Source organism: Pelophylax lessonae, assembly GCF_965119305.1.
Source record: "Pelophylax lessonae genome assembly, chromosome: 1".
NCBI classification, from domain to species: Eukaryota; Metazoa; Chordata; class Amphibia; order Anura; family Ranidae; genus Pelophylax; species Pelophylax lessonae.
The window spans coordinates 809522914-809547199 of NC_138768.1; the positions used below are offsets into that span (position 1 = coordinate 809522914).

General features: G+C 48.9%; 1 protein-coding gene across 1 annotated transcript in view; it reads left to right on the forward strand.

Annotated features, from left to right (window-relative positions):
• Positions 1-24286, forward strand: part of POLN (DNA polymerase nu) — a 560717-nt gene that overhangs the window by 204141 nt on the left and 332290 nt on the right. The window lies entirely within an intron of this gene.

Here is a 24286-nt window from a genome sequence, read left to right on the forward strand (position 1 = left end):
AGGGAGCGATATCACTCACCATGCACAAACCTGAGAAAGCAGGCAATCTGTGACTCCCCAAGAGGATGCCAGCCATTTGGCGCCTTCACTGCATTATGGGCTATACTGCATCAGGAATGATGAGAAAGGCTGGGGAAGGGGGGGGGGTGTCAGTCTGGTGTTTCTGTTGTAAAAGGGAACCTGAGTGGCGAACGGCACAGGTAAGATGGTGTGTCGCTTTTCTTGTGTAAGGGTCCCATGGTTAAAAGATCCTGTGGTACAGTTGATAGACAATTAGCGTCAGTCATCACTCCGTGGAGCCGATGGTCCGTGCCTTCAGGATTGGCGACTGTCTCGTTGAGGTCTACCCTGAGGCAAACCATCTGAGGGATCCAACGTGGTTTCAATAGTAAGCCAGTTGGGAACGTGGAAGAGATCCATCTCATTGAAAATGAAAAGGCTAAATAGCTCCGATGGGTGACGCATTGAAAAGGAGCGATTACCTTTACGTGCTTTTAAGTGGAAGGGATGACCTCATGTGTAAGACATTCCCAGTTCCTCTAGTCTCTCCAACAGGGGCCGCAAGGCCCTGCGCATGGACAGGCTTTTTCTGGAGATGTCAGGTAGGAGGTAGACAGAGGCTCCATTGAATTTTAGTACACCTACTCTCCAAGCTTGCTGTAAAATCTCTTCTTTTAGCTTGAAGGCATGCAGGTGGCACAGCATGTCTCTGGGCCTATCTGGTATGGTAGATCGAGGGCCGAGGGTATGGTGGACCCTATCAATAGAAACTTCTGTTTCTGAAGGGCGGTCCAGATACCTGATAAAGATGGCAGTAACATGTGAATGGTGTTCTGTCTGTGACACGTTCTGGAATGCCCGTAGTAGTATGTTCTGTCTGCGGTTTTTAAGGTCGTCAAGAAGTAGGTGTAGGTGAAGCTGTGCGGTACGTGTTACAGCCCCTTTGTTCTGTTCCAGCACTGTCACTCTAGCATCAACCTCAGATATTTCTTGTTTGAGCACCTGCAATTCACCCCTTAGTGCAGTTTCCACTCTATTAGCTAGCTCTTCAGTCAGTTCTTGCTGGTAACTGCTGGAGAAAGGCCCAAAGGGTCTGCTCGGTCAGTTGTGTGCCACCATTGATGTTATGGCTGCAGTTGAGGCTCGGTGCTGGGGTAGTTGTTGCTGGTGAAAGGCACAGACCAAGGCTGAATTCACCATCTCCTACTTCAGGAGACATTGAGAAGGAGCGAGGGATGCATTGAGAGAGGTCGCTAGATGAGGAGAATGGCGGCAGATTTTGATCCTCTCTGTGATCTCCCTGTGCGGAGGCCCTGATGCCTGGAGGGTAGGGTTACTGGCAGTCGGGGCCGAAGCCATCTTGTTTCCGTTTGGGGGGAGGGGCCATCTGTGTGTCTGTGCCAGTGTCGACTGGATTAAATCAAGCGGCAGTGAGACTTGGAGGCAGCAGGACTAGGAGAGCCGTGAATGCAGGATCTGTGCTAGGTATTGAGTCTGGGGAAGCACCTCGAGCTGGGAGCTTGGCAAGTTCACGCTCTCATCCGTCCACGCCGAAGCACCCCATTTTTGCCATTTGTGGGATACATAGTTGCCAACATTTCAAAAATATTTCCATGGACCCTTTTTTTTTTTTTTGTTTTTGTTTTTCTGTGTCCAGCAAGCCATTGTAAGTGGAGAATGTACTTGTAGAAATATGTACCCCGTAGTTGTAGAACCATGCCCATTTTACATGAATGCCTACCCCAGTAAGACACTTTTTTAAAATTTGCATTGTTCTACAAGATGCATATCATTAACCACTTAGCGATCACCTGCCCGCATTGCACTGTGGACGAGCAGCAGCTGTAGGCAATGCGCCGCCACTCGCTGTGATTTTATACAGCGAGAGCCTGTCAGTAAGTCCTGGGTACATTGTACACAGTGAACAATCTCCATGTTTCTCAACCCTGCAAAGCAGGGATGAAAAACTTAGAGAACAGTTAAGAAAAGCAGCACACTTTACATACATTACACATTGTTAGACACATATTTAACCCCTTGATCGCCCTTGATGTTAACCCCTTCCCAGCCAATGTCATTAGTGCAGTGACTGTGTATAGCAGGGGTAATGAATTAAAATTCAAGGAGGTCCGGTCGGTAAAATTTTCTTTGGGCCGTGGTCCGAATCTGAAGTCTGTGCTATGACTCAGAAAGATGGGCAAAACAAAATGTGTCCATCAGCGTTGCTCTTAACATAAAATATGCCCATTTGAGTGCCCCTTAACATAAAATGTGTCCATCAGCGTGACCCTTAGCATAAAATTTGCCCATCAGCGTGACCCTTAACATAAAATAAGGGGCACGCTGATGGGCACATTTTATGTTAGGGGGCACGCTGATGGGCACATTTTATGTTAGGGGGCACTCTGATGGGCACATTTTGTTAGGGGGCACACTGATGGGCAAAACAAAACGTGTCCATCAGTGTTGCTCTTAACATAAAATATGCCCATTAGAGTGCCCCTTAACATAAAATGTGCCCATCAGAGTGCCCCCTAACATAAAATGTGCCCATCAGCGTGACCCTTAGCATAAAATTTGCCCATCAGCGTGCCCCCTAGCATAAAATGTGAACATCGGCGTGACCCTTAGCATAAAATTTGCCCATCAGCATGCCCCCTAGCATAAAATGTGCCCATCGGCATGACCCTTAACATAAAATATGCCCATCAGCGTGACCCTTAACATAAAATAAGGGGAACGCTGATGGGCACATTTTATGTTAGGGGGCACGCTGATGGGCACATTTTATGTTAGGGGGCATTCTGATGGGCATATTTTATGTTAGAGGGCACTCTGATGGGAACATTTTATGTTAAGGGGCACGCTGATGGGCAAAACAAAACGTGTCCATCAGCGTTGCTCTTAACATAAAATATGCCCATTAGAGTGCCCCTTAACATAAAATATGCCCATTAGAGTGCCCCTTAACATAAAATATGCCCATTAGAGTGCCCCTTAACATAAAATTTGCCCATGAGCGTGACCCTTAACATAAAATAAGGCGCACGCTGATAGGCATATTTTATTTTATGATCAAAAACGAAGGGATTTCCAGTCACTACTTACCAACCAGCCAGCAACCAGCCAAATTAACCTGTCTAACAGTATGCGTTAAAAACAGGGGTTTAGTTGCACACATTTGCAAATACATGCATAAGCTTCAGGCCGCGCCAAGGCACCCTGATATCTGCAGTCCCTAACTCTACCTTTAAAGAGTCTCCACAATGGGAGCACATGCATTCTGACGAGATAGATGGAGGACAGGTGACTGGAGGGAGCCCATCCCTCCTTAAAGGCGCAGGGTCACACTGAACACCCAGCACATAGCACAATGGCAGCGAAGGTGTCAGTGCGTTGCCTGACCAATATAAACGTTATACGATATTGCAAAAAGGGGTCACCTCCTCCACCTATAACTGGTCTAGATAGTAAGGAGCACTGGAAGGGCAAACGCAGATCAAAAACGAAGGGATTTCCAGTCACTACTTACCAACCAGCCAGCAACCAGCCAAATATTTTATTTTATGGGGCACTCTAATGGACACAAATGTGTGCCCCTTAACAAAATATGCCCATCAGTCTGCATTTTATAAAAATGTGCCCCACATACCTTTTGGAGAGGAAAATGCGGGAGCCAGGAGCAGCGAACATCAGGGGGGCAGGGCGTGCATGTGATGTCACGCCCCAGCTCATGGATAGGCTAAGTGTGAGAGTCAGGAGCCGCAGTTAGGAGCAGGGGGGCGGGGCCCGCACGTGACGTCACAGCCCAACCCGCGGCTGTCTAGGAGGGAGCCGAAGAAAGAAGCAGGGGGCGGGGCGCACACACGGAATGTCACTGGTTGCTGGGACACCCGCGGTCCCAGCAAACCAATGCCTACTTACAGTGGCGGCCTGACGGGTCCGGGCGGAAGCATCGTGCGAGCCGCTTCTGGACCGCGGGCCGCCATTTAGTGACGGCTGGTATATAGTATTATAACTGATCACTGTATTATTGTCACTGGTGATGTCAGTGGCAGTTCCCCCCCAACGTTGGTGTCAGATTGCCCACCGCACTATCGCAGTTCCATTAGAAGTCTTTAACCACTTAAGCCCCGGAAGATTTTACCCCCTTCCTGACCAGGGTTTTTTTTGCGATTTTTTACTGCGTGACTTTAACGGACAATTGCGCGGTCGCGCGACGCTGTACCTAAACGAATTTCACGTCCTTTTTTTCCCACAAACAGAGCTTTCTTTTGGTGGTATTTGATCACCTGTGCGATTTTTTTGATCATGCGCTATAAACAAAAAAAGAGCGTAAATTTTGCAAAAATAACAATATTTTTCACTTTTTTTATATGAAATTCCCCCCCAAAAAAATGTAAAAATCAAAATTTTTTTAACATTTTCGGCCAATTTGTTTTATGCTACATATGTTTGGTAAAAAAAAAATCGCAAAAAGCGTATTTTGATTGGTTTGCGCAAAAGTTATCGCGTTTACTAACAAAGGGAAAGATTTTTGTCATTTTTGGTGTTTTTTTGTTTAAAGAGTAATGGCGACGATCTGCGGTTTTTTTTTTTTACGGTACTGCGACATTGCGGCGGACAGATCTGACCCTTGACTGACATTTTTGACACTTTTGGGGGTACCAGTGACATTACTGCAGTAATCAGTGCTATACATATGCACTGTTACTGTAAAAATTACACTGGCAGGGAAGGGGTTAACTGTATTGGACAGGGAGGGGTTAAGTGTGTCCTAGGGGCGTGATTCTAACTGTAGTGGGACATGGCTACTAGTGTAAAAACAGAGATCAACGGTTCTACATAGTAGAACCGTCTGATCTCCATTTTTACACAGGGGAGAATGACAGGCGGCTTGTTTACATAAGCCGCTCCGCCTTTCTCCCGCTCTACCGACGATCGTAGTGTGACCGGCGGACATCGGGTCCGCCGGTCACACGCCCGCACTCCTCCGTGAACGAGCCGGGCGCGCGCCTCAGCGGGCGCGCGCTCGCCCGCCTCAGCGGGCGCGTGCTCGCCCGCTATTGGCTCAAAATCCGGTGACAGGCGAGCGACGTAGACCTACGTCACTCTGCCTGGCCGGGGCTGACTGCCGCAGTAAATATACTGTGCGCAGTCGGCAATCGGTTAAACGCCACCATAAGTAGTACATGTGGTTCCCCGGGTTACAAACATCCGACTTACAAACGACTCCTACTTAAAAACTGAGGGAGACATCAGGAAGTGAGAGAAATCTACCCCTAGGAAGGGAAATTCACTCCTGTAAGTGTTCTCATGGGAAAAAGGTGTCTCCACTGAATCTTTATCACCAAATTCCAGTGTATATATATCATAGTTTGTAGTCACTATAGCTTTCACACAAACCAATCAATATACACCAATTGGGATTTTTTTTTATCAATAACGTAAATTTATGAAGAAAGTAGATTTTCTCTTTCGTTCATTAACGGACACAGCTCCTGATCGTCTTGACCATTGGGTTATACTGCCCCCTACAGGAGTAGGACACTAGGCAGAAAAATAAATTGACTATGGGCAGTCCCATGAGGTATACTCCCCCAGTCTGCTATAGGTACTCTACATTTATCTGCCTAGTCAGGAGTAGGGATGAGCTTCGAGTTCGAGTCAAAGCTAACTTCAACTCGAACATCGCTTCCAATATCGGCCGCGTGTTATGTGATTGGCCAAAGCATGCACCCTGACCTTATGCTTTGGCCAATCAAATGATCTCTGCCATGATTGGACTAAAGGCAGGCTGCCTTTAACCAATCGTGGCTCAGGGGCCAAGTACACGCCCCACACTACATAAAGGCTGCCCGAGCAGCTGCACCGTGTACTGTGATTGCGCGGGCGAGGAGACAGGGAGAGGAACGCGTTTGAGGCAGAGCGAGAGTAGTTTTTTTTGGTGCTTGTCAGACAGTGCAGAGAGACATTCCTAGCAGTGTAGGGAGGGACATGAACTTGTTTGAGGCAGGGAGTAAATAGTTTCTTTGCAGTTTGTCAGACAGTGCAGTTCCAGTGAGACATTCATAGCAGGGAGGGAGAGAGGTTTGTGCTTTTTAGAAGTTCAGAGATCAGATAGTGAGAAGTATATTCAGTAGTGCATACCATAGACCATATAGCATACATAGATCTCTATATATATATAGGGCTATTGATTACATCATATCAGTGAGAGTATTGTTAATCGGTCACTTGCGTACATCCTATAAGCAGCACAGCTCATCTATAGGGCTATAGATTACATCATATCAATGAGAGTATTGTTAATCGGTCACTTGCGTACATCCTATAAGCAGCACAGCTCGTCTATAGGACTATTGATTACATCATATCAGTGAGAGTATTGTTAATCGGTCACTTGCGTACATCCTTTAAGCAGCACAGCTCATCTATAGGGCTATTGATTACATCATAGCAGGTCATTGAGTATCTATTGGTCAGTTGCGTATACCCTATATTGATCTGTATCAACATCATGTCCGAAAGGCTGACAAGGAGAGGCCGACGCTCACGGGTCACAAAAAGAGGGCAAGCAGCCTCTGTGTCCATTGTGAAAATTGGTGGTCACAGTCGACATAGTGCATCCTCTGCAGGCGGGGCATGCCCGTCCTTTATTTCCGGTGCTGCCTGTGCTATTCAGCCACAACATGTGGAAGAGTTGGTGGAGTGAATCAATAAGCCGTCCTCATCCTCCTCGTCCTCTGACACCCATGCTCACAGTAGTTTGCCTTCCACCGCAGCTGCACAAAGCGGCCTTTTCCACAGGTTCCCTCTCCACAGCTACTCTTTCTGTCGCCCCACCATCATGCACAGAGGAGTCACCTGAACTATTCGATCATAGTGTCAGTGACATGCTGCTGGAGGATGCGCTGGAATTTGAAAGCTGTGATGTTGGTTCCCAGGTTGATGAAGGGAATAACGTGAGCCTAGAGAGAGGGGGTGACAATGACGGACAAGAAACCAGAAGTCATGTTGCCGCAGCTGAAGCATTTTGCCAAGTTTGCTCCAGTGACGAGGAGGGAGGGGATGATGAGGTCACTGACTGTACTTGGGTGCCTGACAGGATAGAAGAGGAGGAGGAGTGGGAGGATGAGGATGAGGAGGACGCACAACTCCAACGAGGCAGGATGTGCTCCAGGGGCCACCATAGCAGTAGCCAACCTATTGCGTCACAGCACAGAGCTCCACAGGTGCAGGGTGCTGCAAACTCCCCGTGGACTCACAAAAGTTCATTAGTGTGGGCTTTTTTCAGCACATGTGCAGTAGACCGAAGCATTGCTGTTTGCAACATCTGTCTAAAGTGGATCAAGCGTGGCCAGAACACAAGCTGCTTGGGCACCACATACTTGACAAGGCATATGACGACGTGCCATGCAGTCCGTTGGCAACAGCACCTGAAAGAGGCACCCGATCAAAACAAGCATACATCACCATGCTCCTCATCTGTAAGCTCTAACCCTACTATACCTCATGCCTTCTCAAATACCAGCATTGAGAGGGATGATGGTATAGCAATGAGTGCCACAGAGACTTGCACCCAATCTGCTAGTAGTACACCACCACTTGATTTGAGCAGCAGGCAAATTTCACTACTCCAGTTTTTGAACCATAGAAAGAAATGCTGTCCCAACTATCCACATGCTCGGCATCTTAATGCTAGCTTGGCCAGATTGCTAGCATTACAATTGCTGCCTTTTCATCTGGTAGACTCTGCTCCCTTTCGCAAATCTGAGGAATGTGCTGCATCACAAAGACAGGTCCCGAAAAGGCATTTCTTTTCACGTAAGGCCATTCCGACTCTCTACCGTCGTGTGGAAGGTAGTGTTTTGGCCTCGTTGGACAAAGCGGTCACCAGGAAGGTGCACATTACTGCTGACTCTTGATCCAGCAGGCATGGACAGAGATGTTACATTTCTTTCTTGCACACTGGGTAACTGCTGGCAGCTGGGAAGGATGCAGGACAGGGTTCGGTGTTGCAGCTTGTTTTGCCACCACGCCTCCAAAAGGCTGGTGCTGGTTCTGCCACAACTGGCTACTCCACCACCTCCTCCTCCTCCATGTCCTCTTCTGCTCAATTGTTCTCTGTAGCAGCAGTGCTCCCTAAGCGTTCAAAGGGGCTAAGCAAGCGGTCAGGCTAAAAGATGCCACGCTGTCCTTCAGTTGGTCTGTCTAGGGGATAGGAGTCACACCGGTGCAGAGATTCTGTCAGCTCTGCAGGGGCAGGGTCAGAGATGGTGTAAGGTTCTGGCACTCTCAGTGCCTCCTATCACATTATTTCCGGGTGATTTCCATCTACCTAGATAGAAGAAACACATATAGGTGTGTTTCCCTTTAAGACTGATGCTGTCATCACTCAGCGCCGGACTAGATGGCTATTTAAATCGCCGGTTCTCACTCACATGTGTTCGTTCAAACACCCTTACCTGGATGCTAACTTGGCTTGAAGCTTTCGTGCTTGCAAGCATACCTCGCTGACGGAACCTCGCTGCGCTGATCTCTGTATCCCGCTTCCGGATCATCCGCTCCTCCTGAACCAACCTTTGGCTGTATTGCTATTAGTGCTAAGTACCCCGCAGGGGAACCCTCTATAAACTTATACTAAGCTTACACTATCTAGCTCTGCATAGTAAAGACTATTTATCACATCTGCATATCTAGATTGCTAGCTCTTAAGACTACTGCTACTTATTCCTGCACTGGGTTGATCTCTCTTGTATGTCCACCTGCTACTCTGTCATCTGCTACCATACATGATTGCTAAACCTACCTGCATCCATCTGCTACTGTCTTACCTTCAAGTGTCTGTCACCTACCACCTCCACTCAACCTGTCTCTTAAATCTTCATCACTGTGTTACTACATACATAAAGTCACTCTAGGAACCAGCTTGTTGAGTGTGTGTATTTACTAGCTGAATTAAGACCTTCCACACATGAGTCATTGAGGTTGGGAATGGTATCTCAGCATCTCTCTTACATGACTACTGAAGTGGAATATTTCTGCAGCTGAAAATCCACACCATACATGAAACGCAGGAGCGTTACAGATGGTTGACGCCATGACAGCTTGAGCTAGGAATGGTTGTATGTGACAATGGCACCAACCTTCTCTCCGCCCTCTGACAGGGACACTTGACACAAGTTCCATGCTTGGCACATGTTCTGAATCTGGTGGTGCAGCGTTTCCTGAGCAGATACCTGGGCTTCCAAGATCTCATGAGGCAGGCCAGAAAAGTCTGTGGCCATTTCCGCCATTCGTTCAATGCCAGTGCTCGCTTATCTGACATTCAATGGGAATTCAACCTGCCCAACAACCGCCTCATTTGTGACAATCCCACCAGGTGGAACTCAACGTTGGCAATGCTGCAGCGGCTGCACATGCAGCAGAGGGCCATCAATCAGTACCTGTGTGAGTATGGCACAAGGACAGGGTCAGGGGAGCTTGGCTTTTTTTCACCACGCCAGTGGCTTTTGATAAAGGATGCATGCATCATCCTGTCACCATTTGAGCAGGCCACAAGGATGGTGAGCCGGGACAATGCATGCATCAGTGACTCTATCCCTCTAGTCTACCTGCTGGAGCACACGCTGCGTGCAATCATTGACAAGGCACTTGAGGCAGAACAGCGGGAGGAAGCGGAGGACTTCCTTTCCTCACAAGGCCCCCTTTATGCAGATATCATTCCTGCAGGGCCACAAAACACACAGGAGGAAGAGGAGGAGGATTTCGGCAGCATGGATGTAGAGGATAGCATACAGCAGTCTTCAAGGGATGGTTTTGATTCCCCAGAAACCCCAGGAGTTGTATGTGTTTGGGGAGAGGTTGCTCCTCCTAACAATGTCATTCTTAGTGACCCAGAGGACTCAGAAGATCATGCCTCCTCCAACTTACGTTGCATTGGCTCCCTGATTCTGCAAAGTCTGCGAAAGCAGCCGAGGATTAGTGCTATCAAGGAGAGGGATAATTACTGGTTGGCAACCTTTCTTGATCCACGTTACAAGGGTCAATTTGCAGAGCTCATCCTGCATTCGCAAAGGATGAAACAACTTTAGGAGGCCTTGAAAAAAAAATTTTGTGTACCACCTTTCCAGACACTGGGAGGTCAACATTCTCTGGACGTGTTTCTGAGGCATCTTTCAGCCAAAGGAGGAGCGGTGGAGATGGCGGCTGGCTGACCGATGTCTTTAAACAGTTCTTTAGTCCTCAGCAGCACCCAGGACGTTCAATGCTGCTGGAGGTTTTGTGATGGACAAAAGAGTGCGTCTGTCCACAGACTCTGTTGACCAGCTGACTTTTATCAAAATGAACCAGTCCTGGATTAACAACAGTTATCAGGCCCCTGATGCTGATGTAACTGATTGAATTTGCTAGGGGTCTGCCATCCCTTGAAGACTGCATATGCTGCCTATCCTATTCCTCTACCTTGATTCTACTAGCTTCCAACAATGTTTTTGGTTTAGGTCACTTCCAACCCCTAAGGCCTAATTTTTCTGCACTTGTATAACAGGTGCATACAATTTCAATGTTGGATGTCATTTTTAACAGCAGGCCCTGTCCCTGTGCCCTGCTAACTGTGAGGGGTTATGGTGTTCAGGCACCAACAACACCAAAGGCCCAATATTTTTGCACCTGTATGACAAGTACATGCAATTTCAAATTTGTATGGAATTTTTACCAGCAGGTCCCGTTCCTGCACCCAGCAAGAGTAACTGCGAGCGCTTGGTTATGATGTTCAGGCACCACCAACAGCAAAAGCCCAATTTTTGGCACCTGTATAGTACATGCAATTTCAAATTTGTATGGAATTTTTAGCAGCTGGACCCGTTCCTGTGCCCAGCAAGAGTAACTGCGAGGGGTTACGGTGTTCAGGCACCACCTACAGCAAAGGGCCAGTTTTTGGCACCTGTATAGCAAATGCAATTTCAAATTTTTATGGAATTCTTACCAGAAGGGCCCGTTCCTGCACCCAGCAAGAGTAACTGCGAGGGCTTGGTTACGGTGTTCAGGCACCACCAACAGCAAAGGCCCAATTTTTGGCACCTGTATAGCACATGCAATTTCAAATTTGTATGGAATTCTTACCAGCAGGTGCCGTTCCTGCACCCAGCAAGAGTAACTGTGAGGGGTTACGGTGTTCAGGCACCACCTACAGCAAAGGCCTAATTTTTGGCACCTGTATAGCACATGCAATTTCAAACTTGGATGGAATTCTTACCAGCAGGTCCCGTTCCTGCACCCAGCAAGAGTAACTGTGAGGGGTTAGGGTGTTGGGGCACCACCTACAGCAACGGCCCAATTTTCGGCACCTGTATAACACATGTCATTTCAAATTTGTATGGAATTCTTACCAGTAGGTCCTGTTCCTGCACCCTGCAAGAGTAACTGCGAGGGCTTGGTTACGGTGTTCAGGCACCACCAACAGCAAAGGCTCAATTTTTGGCACCTGTATAGTACATGCAATTTCATATTTGTATTGAATTTTTAGCAGCAGGGCATGTCCCTGTGCCCAGCAAGAGTAACTGTGAGGGGCTGAACACCTAGGCACCACTAACAACCAAGGCCCAATTTTTCTGCACCTGTATGACAAATACATGCGATTTGAAATTTGAATGTATATTTGTATATGAAATTTTTTTCTTTAGAAATGCCAGTATTGCTGCAGCAGGCTACATACATTGTAGAGATGTACTACTTTACAGGCACATTCAGGGGACCCCCCCAGGCATGATATTTGAAGGAATTTTTAATTTTTATAGTTTCACTTTAAGCCTCATTAAAATCATTGCTACATGTTCCCCAGGTCAGTACTCGGACCCATACACTTTTTTGGGGCAATAACTTGCATTTAAGCCTTCAAAATGAGGCCGTTTTGATTTTCGAGGTTCGACTCCTATAGACTTCAATGGGGTTCTTTTATTTGAACACCGGGGGGTGTTCGGCTCATCACTAGTCAGGAGTAAGGACCTAGTTCCTTGCTTGGATCTCTGGTCCTGGCAATTTTTAATTTTTAAATGGATTGTTTTTTTTTTCCTGGTTTCTTCCTGTGAGATCTGCAATCAACTGCCGGACTGGGCGACAGGCTGGATAATATAAATCCAGTGGTTACCCCAGTCTGGCTAGCGAGCATGCGAAGACCTCCGCTCCTTGCTAGGTTGGCTGTGGCCTGCGAATTATGCGCCTCGTGAGGTCGCATACGACCAGGGTCTCAGCCAGCATTGCAGCGTTCCTCCTGGCCGACAGCCCCCCCCCCCATTTCGATGGCAAGGAGACTCTCTATGGAGCGGTGCCGCCTGGTTCCTGGTATGGCACGTAGCTATCCCCTCTTTCCCCTGCGGGGTTTTGGGGTGGACGCGGGCCCCTCCCTGGAATGATCGGACCCCCCGGTTCCCCTCCTTCCTGTTAGGGCCCCCCCCATGAGTGTGATGGTCCTGTGAGTCGTCTACCTCCCATCCCCCCTCCACCTTTACTGGGGTTGTATGGGGGTCTGGCTACCTCCTGGGGCTGAGGCAGGGTGCTGTATTGGTGATGGAGGTGGCGGGGGGTGAGGCACCACCGGCGAGCTGGGCTACCTGGACAACCTTCTCTTGCAAGGCACTATACGGACTCTTGAGGGAGTTCCGCTGGCTTTTAAATTTTCTGCTCTGGTTCCTTCCTCGAAACTGAACTATCTGGGTCTGACTCTGTACTTGGCTCTAGCCAGAGTGTTCTTAGCTCTGGACAAGCTTCAGTTTGCACAGTTCCATATGAGGTCCCTGCAAAGGGCGATCTTGGCCAAATGAGACAAGTGTCCGAAGTCTCTGGACAATCAAATCTGGCTGAGCCAAAAAACAAAAGTGTCTCTGATCTGGTGGCTTTGCTCTCCAGCTCTTCACCAGGGCAAATCTTTTCTCTCCCTGTATTGGATAGTGGTCACCACAGATTCCAGTCTGTCTGGTTGGGAAGGTGTCCTGGGTCGGAACTCCTCTCAGGGAGTTTGGACTCTGGAAGGGTCCAGACTCCCAATCAATGTCCTGGAATTCCAAGTGATCAGGCTATTAGGGGAGTCCGGTGTGAATCCAATCAGACAATGCCATGGCCGTGGCTTATTTCCATCACCAGTGTAGAACAAGAAGTGTATTGGCAGCTTTGAAGGTAGCCGGCATTCTTCGGTGGGCAGAATGCTTTGTTCCGGCCCCCTCCACCCTACATATTCCAGGGGTGGGAAATTGGCAGGCGGATTATCTCATTTGGCAGGCATTGGACCAAGGGGAATGGTCCCTTCATCCGGAGGGGTTTCATCAGCTGTATCTCTGGTGGTGCACTCCCGAGGTGGATCTGTTGATGTCTGAACTCAACAGGAAGGTGCACAGGTTTGTAGCATGGTCATGGGATCCACTAGCGGATGCCAGAGATGTACTGGTGGTGCCCTGGGGCCAGTATTGTCTGACTTATGCCTTCTCTCCTCTCAAGCTTCTGCCGGGACTCTTGCGCAGGATCGAGGCAGAAGGAATTCTGGTCATTCTAATGGCCCTGGATTGGCCTCGCTGGTCTTGGTATGCTAACCTGGTGCAGCTGGTCGCTAACGCCCCTTGGAGACTACAGTCACTGGCTTTGGTGGCTTGAAAGCCAGGTACTGAAGGATAGGGGTTTGTCTAGGTTGGTGATTCCCACACTTCTGAATGCTAGGAAATGGTGGTGTGAGTCGCATGGTGTTCACCCTTGCTCTTTTTCCGTGGCTCGGGTCTTGACCTTCCTTCAACAGGGGGTTGAGCAGAAATTGGCCCCGAGTACCAAGGGTCAGGTGTCTGCCTTGGCGGTCTTTTTTCAACAACCCTTGGCCTCGCACTCCCTGGTGCGTACTTTTATTCAGGGGGTTCGACATTTGACTCCACCAGTGCGGTCCCCACTACCGCCTTTGGGATCTCAACTTGGTGCTTTCAGCTCTACAGAAGCCTCCCTTTGAAAATAATCGGGAGATTACCCTGCTTACGCTATCCCAGAAGGTGGCCTTTTTGGTGGCTATCATCTCTGCGGGCAGGGTGTTGGAATTGGTGGCGTTGTTTTGTTGCTCCCTTTATTTGGTGGTCCACAAGGATAAGCTTGTTCTTTGCCCCTATCTGTCGTCCTTTCAAAGGTGGTCTCTGTTTTCAATCTGAATGAGGACATTGTGTTGCCTTCCCTGTGTCCCAGGCCAAAACATCCTAAAGAAATTGTGTTGCATTCCTTGGATGTGGTCCAGGCTATTTGGGTGTGCCTGGCAGCTATAGAGTCTTTTAGGAAGTCAGACTCAATATTTGTGCTTACGAGTTGGCCTCAAAAAGGACTATCCGCTTCTTCTGCGACCATTTCTAGATGGATCAGACAGACGGGGACTCAGGCCTTTTCGATTAAGGGTCAGGTTCCTCCTTTCCCTGTGAAGGTGCACTCTACGCGGGCGCTCAGTGCTTCTAGGGCCTTTCGTCATCGGGCGTCAGTAACGCAGGTGTGCAAGGCGGCTACTTGGTTGTTGGTGCACACTTTCACAAAATTTTATAGAGTGGATGTGTTGGCATCTGCAGATGCCTCTTTTGGCCGCAAGGTTTTGCAGGCTGCTGCTTAGGGGGCTTGTTGCCTCTTTGGGGGTGTAATGTTTTTCAGATGGGCTCCAGTTGTTTTGGTTGAGCTCCTGTTACCTGGTTGGCTACAGTTTAGCCTTGGGAATTTTTTCTTGCTGTTCCCACCTCTCATGTTTGACAATGTTTTGGGATGTCCCAATGGTCAAGAAGATCAGGCGCTGTGTCCGTCAATGAACGAAAGAGAAAATTGTATTTTTGACTTACTGTAAAATCCATTTCTCTGATGTTCATTGATGGACACAGCACCCACCCCTCTGTGGAATTGTATTACTTCTGACACTGCTTGTAACAAAACTAAGTACCTATAGCAGAGAGGGGGAGTATACCTCCTGGGACTGCCCATAGGCATACTCAAGTTATTTTCCTCCCTAGTGTCCTACTCCTGTAGGGGGCAGTATAACCCTAAGGTCAAGAAGATCAGGAGCTGTGTCCATCAATGAACACAGTGGTAGTCCTCCACTGACTCAGATTTCAGTCCAGTCCAATCCACTGTGAAGTGTGTAACTGTTTATTTGCTCTTTTTATAGCAGTTGTGCAGTGTGTATGTGTATTTTATTGTGTATCTGCTGTTGTTGCAGCTTAGTTTTTTTCCTAGCAGTTTTGCACTGACTGCGCTGCAGTAGTGAATTAAAATTTCTCTTACGTCCTCCGACAGTCGCCGCCAAGTCATCACTATTGGGTATTGACTTCCACTCCGCAGGAGTAGCTAGGCATAAGACTTAGTCAAAAGAACAAAAGCATTTGCATATACACACCCATGGGGGCTGTCCCACTTAGTCAATACCCCCCTGCAGTGACCACTCCCAACTCAGTTTCTTTCTGCCTAGCGTCAGGAGTAGTTAGGATTTCCCTGTGCTGGGGCCACAGTCTCAGCCTTCTAATCTTTTTTTTTTGATTTCTTTTGGAAAATATCAGTTTTTTTCTTCTTATACTAGCTGTTTATTTTGTCAGCTTTAGTTTTAGTCGTTTCTTCGGACGAAGATGGATTCATGCGGAGCTGGGATTCGGACTGACCGCCCTGGTTCTCCAGGGCAGAGGGTCAGATGGACCCCCAGCCCACCATCGAGCGTTCAGCCATGGTTTGTCCTGGCATTATGAACGACCCATCCCTGCTCGCCGCAGGGATGCAGCTGTGAGGTGGCACTGGACTCATCTGCGATATGCAGTGTAATGTCCTTGGCAAACGGCATTCCCTGTCAGTTGAGGACAGCGGCCTTCCGTTCTGAGAGGCACCCCACGCCATCTGGTACAGGTAAGTACTTCTGTGTGGGGCCTCTGTCTGGGGTGGCAGTCCTGTGTTGCTGTGTGTCCCCCATTTCTGTGCCGGTGTGGGGCTCCCTATTGTGATCCCTGTGGGGGTCTTCTCTATACATGCGCTGCGGTGCGGTGTATCTATGTGGGGGCCCCTTCCCCTGTGTTACTTCGGTGTCGGTTAGAGGGTGCAGACTTTGTGTGTGTGGGGAAAAACCGCGCGGTCCGCAATCTTTAATTTGGGCAAGCATGTTAGCTTCACTGTGGGCTGATTTACATGCTGTTTTGGCGCGATTCCGGCGCTATCTTGCGTGTGGCAGAACGTTCGTTCCATGCACATGTCGGCGGCCATTTTCCTGAAGTCTCCCATTCAGTTCTATGGGCAGCCATTTTCCCTGGGTCATTTGCAGCTTATAGTTCAGCCTCTCATGACCTCACTTCCTTTTCCTCTGAAGCAGCGACCTAGGTGGTAACACTCTGTGGGGCTCTGCAGACTGTCTCTTCCATAACCCTCTGTTGTGTCATTTCTGGCTCAGTTTTCTTCTCCTATTGGGGGTCTTTTGTCACTGTACATATAGCGGTGGGCTGCGCACTCCGCAGCGGTTTTAAAGGGACAGTACCCTTTACTTGCACTGTTATTTTCACCTCGAGCAATGGATTCTCAGGATAGCAAATTTCCTCCGGCCCTGGTGGGGGACCCCAGTCCTGCTGGGGCCCCTGTTATACCTGATTTGGCCGCTGTAGTGGCGTCCTTAGTGTCCAAAATGGAGGTGCTGATGGCTGAACATGCTGCTAGGAAGAGGCCCAGATTATCTCTCTCCTCTGATTCAGATGGTGATATGGCTGCTGCAGCGGGCGTGCCCTTTTCAGGGTCTCGCTCATCCTTGGACCCGCTTGGGTCTGAGGGGGAGGCGGAGGTGGAGGGGGTTGATGCTTCTCCCCCGGGGTCGCCTGAAGAACGCACGACCATGGATGAGTTGATTGTTTCTGTTAAGGAAACTCTACATTTGGAGGATGAGCCCAGTCCTCCGGGCATTGTGTCATCATTTCGGACACACAGGACCCGCAAGTCGGCGCAGGTATTTCCCTGCCCCACTGAGTTTCATTACACTGTTAATGAACTGTGGCGCACTTTAAAACGTCCATTCCTGGTACCTAGTCGGTTTAAGTTACTTTATCCCTTTGCACCGGCTACGGAATCGCGATGGTGTGTGCCTCCACAGGTGGAACACACTGTGGCAGTTTTGAACAAGGCTACCTTGATTCCTACTGGGGAGACCCAGGTTTTTCGGGATCCCACGGACAGGAGGTTGGAGTCTCTGGCCCGCCATTCCTACACGGTGGCTGGTTCCTTGCTCAAACCTGTTTTAGCGTCCGTTTTAGTGGCTCAGGCAGTGGCTGATTGGACTAAGGTGCTTAGGAGCAACCTCGTTTCTGATTCTGTCCCACCTGCCAGGCTGGAGATGGTGGATCAAATTCCCCAAGGAGTCATGTATTTGTGCGATGCGGCCTTAAATGAGGCCCCTTTGGTTGCACGCCTATCTAGTGTCGCGGTGCTTAACCGTCGACTGATCTGGCTGAAGAGCTGGTCGGCTGACCAGACATCACGGAAAACAGTTGCTGATTTTCCCTATACTGGTTCTCGCCTTTTTGGCGAGGCGTTGGATACCTTGGTAAAAGGTGTCACAGGGGAAAAGAGCACCATGCTGCCCCAGAACCCCAAGAACAAGTCCTTTCGTGGCAAGCGGGGTTCCGCTTCTCGACCCAACCAGGGGTCCTTTCGTGCCTTTCGGAATCAGACCAAGGGCAAGCCTTTCAAGGGCCACCGTGGCCAGAAGAAGCCCTGGGCGGGCAATGCCGGTACGGCGGGTCAATCCGCCTCTGCCTGAAGGGCGCCCTCACCCGTTTCGGGGGTGGGGGGACGTTTGCGCGGTTTCCTCCAACCTTGGCTGTTCCGAATTCCGGACAGGTGGGTTCAGGAAATCATTCGATCAGGGTACAAGATCGAATTCCTTTCCTGGCCGGCGGACAGATTTTTTTCCCTCAAATCTTCATTTGACCCCAGGGCGCCTGCAGGACCTGCATCAAGCGGTGCAGGACCTCCTTGCTCAGGGGGTGATTGTCCCGGTGCCTCATCGGGACAGGTTTTGGGGATTTTATTCCAATCTGTTCACTGTGCCCAGAAAGGAGGGCAAGGTGCGTCCTATTCTGGACCTGAAAGCTCTGAACCGCTTCGTGCGCGTTCGAAAGTTCCATATGGAATCTCTCCGTTCGGTGGTGGCCTCCCTGAGTCCAGGGGAATTCCTGGCCTCTATAGACCTGAAGGATGCATACCTACACATCCCCATTTTCGAGGGTCACCAGAGGTACCTTCGGTTCGCTATAGCGGAGGATCACTATCAGTTTGTGGCGTTACCTTTCGGTCTCGCTTCGGCTCCAAGGGTCTTTACAAAGGTGTTGGCACCTGTTCTAGGCCTGCTGAGGGCATTGCGGTCTTGGGATATCTGGACGATCTCCTCTTAAGGTCGAGTGTCCACCGGGACCTACTGCGCGATCTATCCACCACGCTCCAGGATTTCGGATGGACCATCAACGTGCAGAAGTCGACCTTGTCTCCTTTGGTTCGTCTTCCCTATCTGGGAATGGTTCTGGACTCTGCTCAAGCAAAGGTGTTCTTGCAGGAGGACAAGCTCCGGACCTTACAGGACGAGATCAGGTCCCTCCGGGACAAGCCATCCTCGTCGCTCAGGACCTGCATGCGGTCCCTAGGGTTGATGGTGTCGGCCTTCGAGGCGATACCCTTTGCCCAGTTTCACACGCGGTCTCTTCAAGCGGAGATCCTGGCCAGGTGGGACAGACTGCCTCAGTCTTTGGATCTGAGTGTCTCATTGAGCCGCCAAACCAGAATGGATCTTCTGTGGTGGCTTCAGTCCCCGGCTGTGTCAGAAGGCAAGTCCTTCCGTCCGTTGCTGTGGACGCTGATTACCATGGATGCCAGCCTGTCGGGCTGGGGTGGGGTCCTGGGCAACCTGTCTGCCCAGGGCACTTGGTCAGGGGAGGAATCCTCCCTTCCGATCAACATATTGGAATTGAGAGCGATCAAACTCTGTCTCTTCCAGTGGTTGGATCGACTTTGGGGCCGTCCGGTTCGGGTATAGACGGACAATGCTACCGCGGTGGCTTACATCAACCACCAAGGGGGCACCATGAGTGCCCGGGCGGCCCGGGAGGTGACCGACATTCTGTCTTGGGCCGAGACTCATGTCCCGGCAATCTCAGCAGTTCACATTCCGGGTGTGGAGAATTGGCAGGCCGACTATCTGAGCCGCCAGACCCTGGACCAGGGGGATTGGTCCCTACACCCGGAGGTCTTCCAAATGCTCTGTGCAAAGTGGGGATCCCCGGACGTGGATCTGTTCGCGTCTCGGCTAAACCACAAGGTGGAAAGGTTAGTGGCAAGAACGCGCGATCCTCTGGCAGACGCCTCGGATGCGTTGGTGGCCCCTTGGCATCAGTATCGTCTGATGTATGCCTTTCCTCCGATTTAGTTGTTGTCCAGGTTCCTTCGCAGGTTAATCTCGGAACCGCATCTGGTGATTTTGGTAGCGCCGGACTGGCCACGCCGGTCCTGGTACGCCGACGTTGTTCACCTGGCAGTGGCGCCTCCTTGGCGGCTGCCAATGCGGGAAGATCTACTGTCTCAGGTACCGATCTGCCATCCTGCTTTACAGTCACTGGCTTTAACGGCCTGGCTGTTGAGACCCAGGTCCTGAGAGACAGGGGTCTCTCCCCTGAGGTCATTCCTACCCTGATCAAGGCTAGGAAAACCTCCTCTGGTAAAATTTATTACCGTACCTGGAAAGCCTATTTCGCCTGGTGTGAGTCCAGGGGGTTCTCCCCTCACTCATACTCGGTGTCGAGAGTGTTGGCTTTCCTCCAGTCGGGGGTGGACCAGCACCTGGCTCTGGCCACGATAAAGGGCCAGGTGTCTGCACTGGCTATTCTTTTTCAACGCCCTGTGGCGTCTAATTCTTTAATTCGCACCTTCATTCAGGGTGTGCGACATTTGGCTCCTCCCAGAAGGGAGCCTTTACCTCCGTGGGACTTGAACTTGGTTCTGTCCGTTTTACAGCGTTCTCCCTTTGAGAACATCCGGGAGATTTCGTTGCCTCTGCTGTCTAAGAAGGTTGCCTTTTTAGTGGGGCGATCACTTCGGCTCGCAGAGTATCGGAGCTGGCGGCTTTGTCTTGTCGCTCTCCTTACTTGGTAATTCACAAGGATAAGGTGGTCTTGCAACGACACCCGTCTTTTCTTCCTAAGGTGGTCTCTGAGTTCCACCTTAATGAGGACATTGTCCTGCCTTTGCTTTGTACGAAGCTTAAGCATCCCAAGGAGGTTGCATTGCATTCCTTGGATGTTGTCAGGGCGATCAGGGTTTACCTGTCGTCTACGGAGTCCTTGCGGAGGACGGATTCCCTCTTTGTCCTTCCTGAGGGACCTCAGAAGGGCATGGCTGCGTCTGCAGCGACCATTGCCAAATGGATCAGACAGGCCATTGAACAGGCCTATACTTTGAAGGAATGGGTTCCACCCTTCCCTGTTAGGGCACACTCTACCAGGTCTTTGAGTGCGTCCTGGACTTACTGGCATTGTGTCTCGGTGGCCAAGGTGTGCAAGGCTGCGACTTGGTCGTCAGTGCACACCTTTTCGAAATTCTATAAGGTGGATGTTCTAGCATCAGCTGATGCCTCCTTTGGCCGCAAAATTCTCAGTGCGGCAGTGTCATGAGGGACCCTTGTTTTGTTATGGGTCCCTGACTGTTTGGTTGTTTATCCCCTGGGTTATTTGCTTTCCTGGGCTGTTGCTCCTGTTGAGCCTTTGCTGTGCCCAGAAGGTTCTCTTACTGTGCGTGTAAGGTTCCTTTCTCTGATGTGGGTACTGCGTTGCCTTTTCTACGGTTGCGTCTCCCACCCCTCATGTCTACACTGCTTTGGGACATCCCAATAGTGATGACTTAGAGGTGGCGGCGACTGTCGAAGGACGTAAGAGAAAACGGAATGTTTGTAAAATCTTACCTCTAAAATTCCTTTCTCTGAGTCCTCCGACAGTCGCCGCCCCCGCCCCTCTTTTGGGGTTTTTTCTTGTACACTTACTGCTATGCTACCAAACTGAGTTGGGAGTGGTCACTGCAGGGGGGTATTGACTAAGTGGGACAGCCCCCATGGGTGTGTATATGCAAATTCTTTTGTTCTTTTGACTAAGTCTTATGCCTAGCTACTCCTGCAAAGTCAATACCCAATAGTGATGACTTAGAGGTGGCGGCGACTGTCGGAGGACTCAGAGAAGGGAATTTTACAAGTAAGATTTTACAAAAATTCAGTTTTTTATATTGCAGCGAGTGAGTCCACTACTGCAGCACTTTATTATACATTAATGCACAATCAGATGATGTGAAATGCTAATGTCCAACTCCTTGCAATTGAAGTTTTCCTATCAGTTTTTATGCAGTTAAGGTGTGAAGAATGAGTTCTAAAGGCACAGGGAATCTTGTGAAAATTGATGGCAAGATGAATGCAGCATGTTATTAGAAAATACTGGCAGAAAGTTTGCATTCATCTTCATTAACCACTTCCGCACTGCTCACTAGAGCTGTACTGCGGCAAAGTGGCTCGATAACGTCTGGCGCCGTAGTAGTACATCACCAGACATACCCCTCTCTCGGCGGCGCGCGCGCACCGCCGGAGGCTCGCTCCCGCTGTATTCAGTCACAGCGGAAGTCGGGCCAGGGGAGGAGCGGCGGCGATCGCCGCTGCTCTTCCCCGATCGTCGGGGAATCGAGTGTGGAGATCCGCCTGCTTGTGTAAACACAAGCGGGCGGATCTCCTAAGTGACAGACAGGGTCAGATTGCAGGGTTCAGCATAGCTGAACCCGCGATCTGTCCTTGTGTCACACAGTCCCCTCCCCCCACACACGTCAGTAAGCACCAGCACCAGGCATACATTAACCCCTTGATCACCAATAAAAATTAACCCCTTCCCTGCCAGTGTCATTTTTACAGTAACCGTGCATATTTATAGCACTGATTACTGTAGTAATGTCACTGGTACCCCCAAAAATGTCAGTCAGGGGTCCGATCTGTCCGCCGCAATGTCGCAGTCCCGCAAAAAAAAAATCGCAGATCGCCGCCATTACTCGTTAAAAAAAAAAACCCACCAAAAATGACATAAATCTTTCCCTTAGTTAGTAAACGCAATAACTTTTGCGCAAACCAATCAAAATACGCTTATTGCAATTTTTTTACCAAACATAGGTAGCAGAAAACAAATTGGCCAAAAATTTAAAAAAAATTTGATTTTTACATTTTTTTGGGGGGGAATTTCATATAAAAAAAAATGTGAAAAATATTGTTATTTTTTCAAAATTTACGCTCTTTTTTTGTTTATAGCGCAAAAAGTAAAAATCCCACAGGTGATCAAATACCACCAAAAGAAATCTCTGTTTGTGGGAAAAAAAGGACGTAAATTTCGTTTGGGTACGGCGTCGCACGACCACGAAATTGTCAGTTAAAGTCGTACAGTGCCGAATCGCAAAAAGTGGCCCAGACGTAAGACAGCAAAATCCTCCGGTGGTAAAGTGGTTAAAGCTGTGCATGGGATGCTCTTGGACTTTCCAGCATGAAAATGACCCTAAGCAGAAAATCAAGTTGACCCTCCAGAATTGCGCACACTCATTGAATGACGACAAACTTTGGTACTTATTAAATTGGAAGGATTGGGAAGACAAGGATTTCGGGCACAAGGAGTACATAAAATTTACTTTTTATTTGAATTCAAGGATAAAAACACACCACATGAAGTGAACATATACTGCATTTTAAAAAAAGAGAAAAGGGCCTATACAGGTCCTTAGTGTAATGTGTAAACGGTTCACAATTAGTAAGATCACAATTCATATACAGAAAACAATATACGGTACATAAGATACTTCACATCAAGGAGTGCCCGTGGATGGATACCCAAGTAAATAAGGTGCCGTCCAGCCGGGTCAAATGATGTTTAGTCATACATTCACCATAGTTGGTTAGCGTTAGCTCAACATGTTTTGCTTTACTTGAGAAAGCTTCGTCCGGAGCTGTTACTAAGGCATTCAATATATTCTGTATAATGTGTGATGTAACACACGTTGGAAATTCCTTAAAGTATAACGAGGGGAGTCTTTGTGGGTTTGCAGGAAGCTCATATATGGTCAGCTGAGCGATTATAATACGGTAGATAACACACCGCTTATAATCAGCATCAATAAACAGCCAGGTATATAAATACCAGGTGGCTGTAAAGCCATGAAATGTAAAGCATAAAAGAGCGTAAGCTTATATTGAACTCCTGCAGCCTCGTCAAGATCACCCCCCGGATGGTGAACCGCCGCCAAACTTTGGTACTTGTACTTAAAAATCTCAGGCAACGCTTAAAAAATATTTAATGGATACCTGTTCAGAGATACAGAGGAGGTCTTGTGCTAGAATTATTGCTCTCACTCTAATGATCGCGGCGATACCTCACATGTATGGTTTGAACACAGTTTAAATATGCAGGCGCGACTTGCGTATGTGTTCTCTTCTGTGCGCGAGCACGGCGATACGGGAAGCTTTAAAAATTGTTTTTCTTAAATATTTATTTATTTTTTTTTACACTGTCCATTTAAAAAAAAAATTTGGATCACTTTTATTGCTGTCACAAGGAATGTAAAACATCCCTTGTGGCAGTAATAGGCAGTGACAGGTACTCTTTATGGAGGGATCTGGGGTCTAAATTACCCCAAATACCTCCTTTGCACTTAAAATCATTCAAAACGCCAAGTTTGGCTGTTTTGAATACTGTAATTTTTTAAAAATCTGGCACCTTTAAGGCTCCTGTACGCGGAAGTGATGTCATGACATTGCTTCGAGGTTTTTACTTTGGAGACCCAATCAGAGCCCAATTCAGCTTTGTTCGGGACTTCGGCAAGCCGGCGGATGTGGCGGCTGGTCGCTCGTGTCTCCTGGTGAGACAGAAGACCCGGGCGAGCTGCGGGAGGGGAGCGTCACCTCCCGCTCCTTGTAGAGATAGCCGAATAGCTGCTGAGCCACATTGGTTGTCATTTCAAGAAAGCCGACCATCGGCTCTAAAAAACGGTAGCTGCAGGCATCACCCCAGTACAATTTGCATTCAGTTGGCGTGAAGGGGTTAATATCAGGGGAGATCTCAAACTTGTGGTTCATGCAAGACAACCAAAGACTTTGCATGACCTGGAGGTATTTTGCCAAGACAAATGGGCAGCTATACCACCTGCAAGAATTCAGGACCTCATAGACCACTATTACGCAATACTGCATGCTGCCATTGATGCTAAAGGGGGC